The following is a 6,000-nucleotide window of genomic DNA, read 5'->3' as shown; positions in this document are numbered from 1 at the left end:
TATTTACCTTTTCTGTTGTTCTTCCTTCATTCCTGAAGTTCTGAGTTTTATTCTGGTATCATTTCTCTTTTGTTTGGAGAGTATCCTTCCATATTTCTTTTAGAGAAGGTCTACTAATGACACATTCTTTTAATTCTTTTTTTTTTTCTTTTGAGTATGTCTTTATTTTACCTTCATTCTTGAAGATTTTTGCTTGATGTAGAATTCTGAGTTGACAGTTCTTTTGTTGTTGTTAAGATGATTGATGCTTTTGCTTGAATATTTTTGCTCGATAAAGAATTCTGAGTTGACAGTTCCTTCGTTTTCTTAAGCTGATTGATGTTGTCTCAAGGGCCACTGAGGTTCTATTCATTTTCTCTCAACTTTCTTTTCTCTGTCTTGTGCTATTTATCTGTTTTTAAGTTTACTAATCCATTCTTTTATTGTCTCCACTATTTTGGCAAGTCCATTCAGTGAATTTTTTGTTTGAGGTATTGTAATTTTCAGCTCTACAGTTTCCATTTGAACCCAAATTTTTAAATGTTTAAAAATTGTGCTAAAATACACATTTAAAATTTACCATCTTAATCATTTTTAAGTGTACAGTTCAGTGGCATTAAGTACATTTACATTGTTCTATCATTACTGCCATCCATCCACAGAACTCTTCTTCATCTTTCAAAACTGAAACTGTCACTGCCTGGGGGCCCTGCTGGGACCCTGAGGTATGGAGCCAGGGGAAGTTGAACCCAGCCACAACCAGGTAAAGAGCACACCAAAAACACCATTTTCACACAGTTAGCTCTCCATAGCCACCACAATTGCCATGGCTGCTGCAAAAGTGGTTAGTCTCTATAGCAGCAGTCACAGCCACCATGCAGATGGCACTCCAGACTCTCAACTGCACTGACAAAAGGAGAGGCACCAGAGGAGACCAAAAAAAAAAAAAAGAAGAAGAAGAGGTCCTCTCTGTCCAAAAAGCACGCTCCAGAGTACAGAAGAAGCATCTGATCTGATTTTGATCTGATTTATGATAGTAGGGGAGGACTTGATCACACCTGTCTCAGTACTGGACAGATCATCTGGGCAACAAACCAATGGAGGAACAGTCAATCTATCAGATGGAGAGAACAAATCTATGGTTATTAGAGTGGGGAGAGGAAAGGGTAAGAGGGAGATTGGATAAGGGGCATAAAGAATAAGTATGATTTGTAACAATGAATAAGCTAATAAAAAATAAAAATATATTAAAAAAAGTGAAACTGTGTCCCCGTTAAACATTAACTCCCCATTTCCTCCTCCTCCCATCCCCTGGCAACCCCATTCTACTTTCTGTCTCTGTAAATTTGACTACTTTAAGGACCTCATATAAGTAGAATCATAACAGTATTTGTCCTTTCATGACTGGCTTATTTCACTTAGCATAATGTCTTCAAGGTTCTCCAAGTTGAAGCATGTGCCAGAATTTCCTTCTTTTTTAAGATTGAGTATAACTACCTGTATGCATACACCATATTTTATTTATCCACCCATGTGTTGATGGACACTTGGGTTGCTACCTCCTTTTGGCTATTACAAATAATGATGCTATGAACATCAATGTTTTAAATTTGTATCTTAAATATTCATTGTTAATATATAGAAATACAACTGATCTTTGTATATTGGCCTCATATCCTGTAACCTTACTAAAATCATTTAGTACTCTAAGGAGTTTTTGTATCATATAATGGATTTTGAAATTTTCTATGTAGACAATCATATCATCTGCCCATAAACACAGATTTATTTTCTCCTGCCAATTTTGTCAAGTACTTTTCCCTCATCTATTGAGATGACCACATGATTTTTCTTGTTTTTCTTTTTTTTCAATCCAATGTGACAATCTCTGTTTTTTAATTGCTGTGCATAGACCATTTATTTTTAATGTGATTATTGATATAGTTGTGATTATTAATATTTGGAAGGTTTGGGATTGAGGTGAACCATTTTGTTTTAATCTTTCTCACTTTCTTCTCTGTTCCTTTTTGTGCCTTCTTTTGAATTACTTTAATTTTTTAGTATTCCATTTATTTTATCTGTTGGCTTTTGTTTTATATTATTTTTTGCTATATCTCTTTGTATTACTTGTTAGTTGTTACTTGCTTTAAGGATTATGTATATATGTAGTAGCCATATAAGTATCTTTGCCTTGCCCATGCCATACTTTACCTCCTTTGTGGTGTTATACTTTCACCTTCTCTGTGTTGTAATTGTCATATGTATTTCATCTATATACATTGAACCCCCCTCTGACAATGTTATAATGTTTGCTTTTTGTAGTTTACACATATTTTAGAGTACTTTAGAGAAGAAAAAATAGTCCATTATATTTATCCAGAAATTTACTTTTTCTGTTTCTCTTCCTATATTCCTGAAGTTCCAAATTTTATTCTGGTATTATTGCTTTTGTCTAGAGAACATTCTTTCATATTTCTTTTAGAGTAGATTTACTGATGATTAACTATTCTAATAAGTTTTTTTCTTCTGAGTATGCTTTTATTTTGCTTTCATTCTTAAATATTTTTGCTCTATATAGAATTCTGAGTTGACAGTTCTTTTCTTTCATATTTAAAAATTTTTTTTCCCCTGTCTTCTGACAATCATTGTTTCTGATAAGAAATCTTGTGTCATTGTTCCTTACTATGTAAGGCGTAATTTTTCTGTCCAGCAAACTCCAGCTGCCTTGGGCTTCCTGAATTCTTCACTCTGTCACTTCAATTCAGAAAGACCACCAGGCTCTGCTCGGGTCCTTGCTGACTGTGCTGCAGCCTGGAAGTGCTCTCCAGGCCGGACACTGGGGCAGCCAGAGGCCCTTCCTCTGCTCCCTTTCTCCTTGGGATCACTCCTGTGCTGCCTGTTTTCTTATGTCTGAAAACCATTGTTGTATATATGTTCATCTGCTTTTATTAACTTGCTGAAGGCAGCAGGATAAATCAAGTCCTTGCCACTCCACCAGAGCCAGAAATGGGAGTCAGATGAAGCTTTAAGGGGATGTAAACACAGACTTTGCATCTTTCCCTGCAGGGTTCCCCCAGCAGCCTGAATCCCACCTGCTTGCACTCAAGCCTGTAAGCCTGTGGCTCTCTCCGTGTGCTCCCTGGCTTTCCAGCTTGTGTCTCCTTCAGTTTCCTACTGCTTGTCGCTCTCCAGCATCTTCAAATAATTGTTTTTCGTATTTGCAAAGTGTCCCTGCTTGACGCCTATCCGTTTTCTGTTACCACCAACACAGTGTTTCAACCCTCATGGCCTCCTATGTGGACATTAGCACCATTTTCTTCATTTACCAATGAAAGGGCTGACACTTGGGACGATTCAGTTACTGGGGTGAGGCCACCCGGCCAGGAAATGGCAGAGCCAGTGCAGGGCTCTAAAGCCACATCTCAATGGGGCACCAAGGGAGATGGGAATGAGGAGGCAGCCACTGCGTGGAACTTTGGTTTTGGGGTCAGATGCCTGAGAGTTGTGGCCCCAGAGGTGTTTGTTCTCACTGGGGCTCTCAGAGCTGTGGACGTTCACTGGAACTTCAATTGTTCTAGCCACAACCACGTGGGGGGAATGTGCAAGGGAGGACCAGGCATCTGGTGAATGACACTTCTAAAAATTCTATCATGCTCTTGTCTGTTCAAAACTCAATGGCTCCTGTTGTTCTTAGAATAAAAACTCAACTCCCTCCAGTGGCCTACTAGGCCCCTGCCCCTTTCCCACCTCATCTGATTCCCCCATCCCTATATCACTCTCTTCTTTCTAGCCACAGTGGCTTCCTTTCTTTAAACTTTCATGACCCATTCCACCCCAGGGCCTTTGCACATGCTGTTCCCTCTGTTTGAATTGATTTCTTCCATCTTCTGCACCATTGAATACCCACATCCTTGTGCTCTCAGCTCAGCTATCTATTCCTCAGGGGACGCTTTCCCCAACAGACACCCCCCCCAAACCAGGCTAGAGCAGGCCTCCATTTAAAATGTCCTCATCACACCATGCACCTGTACTTCATGGTGGTTGTCACAGTTTGCAGTATATTTCTTTGGGTGATAATCTGATGAGTGTCTGTCTCCCCAGCTAGACTATAAACACTGTGAGGGCAGGGGCCATCTCTTCTCAACACTGTCTCTCTGCAGCTGACACACAGTAGGAGCACAATGAACGAATGAACGAAATGCATACAGGGGTGAGGTGGGAGCCTGCAGCGGTTCCCTGACACCAGCCCCTCTGCCCATAACTGCCATCCATGAGCTGTTTATCTGTGGCATGGGGAGGAAATGGGACTGTGTTGACTCCCAGCCACAGGAGGAGACAATGCCTTCCTTTGGGGGCCACAAGTTTATGGGGGAGGAGGCAGGAGACACGTGTGCCTGTCCCGTTTGGAACTTTCAGGGCCAAGTGATGTTTGGATGGAGGAAGCAGAGCCAAGAGGACGGGGGTGGAAGGGTGGGGGGTGAGGGGTGGGGGTGGGGTGGGTGGGGAAGGAAGCCAGGCCCCTGCCTTTGTCTCTCAGGATCTGCTTCCCTTTTCCTTCCCCCCTTCAGGAATGTGTCTCTGGTCAAGAATGTGGAAGCATCCGGCAAGCACATGGCGTATCACACGGATAAGGAAACATGGGACCGGCCGGTCCAGATGCTCGCCCAGGCCAGCAGGGGCCCATGTGGGTGTCCCCTCCCTGCACGGGCGGCACCCAGACAAGAGGGCTTTCTGCCCAGTGCAGCTGTGGTGGGAGAGTGGGGGCCTCACGACTGGAGTCATCTTCTCCCTGATTAGGTAGCACTTTCATGGAGACATCTTCGTCCCTGACATACTGCAGGGGAAACTTACGCACTGACCCTGGGTCTCCACGCTGCGAAAGTGGCAGAGTCGGGATCCCAGCCTGGTTCTGTGCTCAGAGCTGCCCTGTCTCCGGAGGCACAGGAGGCCAGGGGAGGCCAGGGCCCACCTGTATTTTAAAAATTTATTACTTTTTTGTTGTGGTAAAATACACATAACATAAAATTCACCATCTTAACCATTTAAGCGTACAGTTCAGTGGTGTTAAGTCCATTCATATTGCTGTACAAACGTTACCACCACCCATCTCCAGAACTCTTGCCATCTTGTAAAACTGAAACTCTGTCCCCGTTAACACTGACCCTCCATCCCCTCCTTCCTCAGCTTTGCTCATGTTGGTCTACTTTCTGTCTCTATGATTTTGACCACTCTAACTACCTTATGTAAGTGGGATCGTACAGTATTTGTTTTTCTGACTGGCTTATTTCACTTAGCACAAAGTCCTCAGGGTTTGTCCAAGTTGTAGCATGTGACAGAATTTCCTTCCTTTTTAAGGCTGAATTTACACATTGTGTAAATTTACCACACTTTATTTACTCTTTCATCCACTGATGGGCAAGGCTTGCTTCTATGTTTTAGCTATCGGGAATAATTTTGCTATGAACACAGTTGCACAAATACCTCTTTAAGACCCTGCTTTCACTTCTTTGGGGCATATGCCCAGAAGTGGAATTGCTGCTTCACGTGGTAGCTCTACTTTTCATTGTTTGAGGACCTGCCTTACTGTTTTCTGCACAAGGGCTCCACTTTCTCTGCATCCTCCCCACACTTGCTGGTTTCCATTTTTTTGATGGTAGCCATCCTACTGGGTGTGAGGTGGTATCTCATTGTAGTTTTGATTTGCATTTTCCTAATGACTAGTGCCATGGAGCATATTCTCATGTGCTGACTAGCCATTTGTGTATCTTCTCTGGAGAAATATCTGTTCAAGTCCTTTGCCCATTTTTAAATCAGGTTGTTTGTCTTGTTACTGAGTTTTAGGAGTTTATATATTTTGGGTATCAATCCCTTATCAGATATGTAATTTACAAATTTTTCTCCCATTCTGTGGGTTGCCTTTTTACTCTATACACAGTGTCTTTTGATACACAAGATTATTTAATTTTCATGAAGTCCAATTTGTCTATTTTTTCTTTCATTGCTGTGCCTTTGGTGTCATAT

The sequence above is a fragment of the Cynocephalus volans genome, chromosome 1 (assembly GCF_027409185.1).
Source record: "Cynocephalus volans isolate mCynVol1 chromosome 1, mCynVol1.pri, whole genome shotgun sequence".
Classification (NCBI taxonomy): domain Eukaryota; kingdom Metazoa; phylum Chordata; class Mammalia; order Dermoptera; family Cynocephalidae; genus Cynocephalus; species Cynocephalus volans.
Note: the sequence above shows the minus strand (reverse complement) of the source record.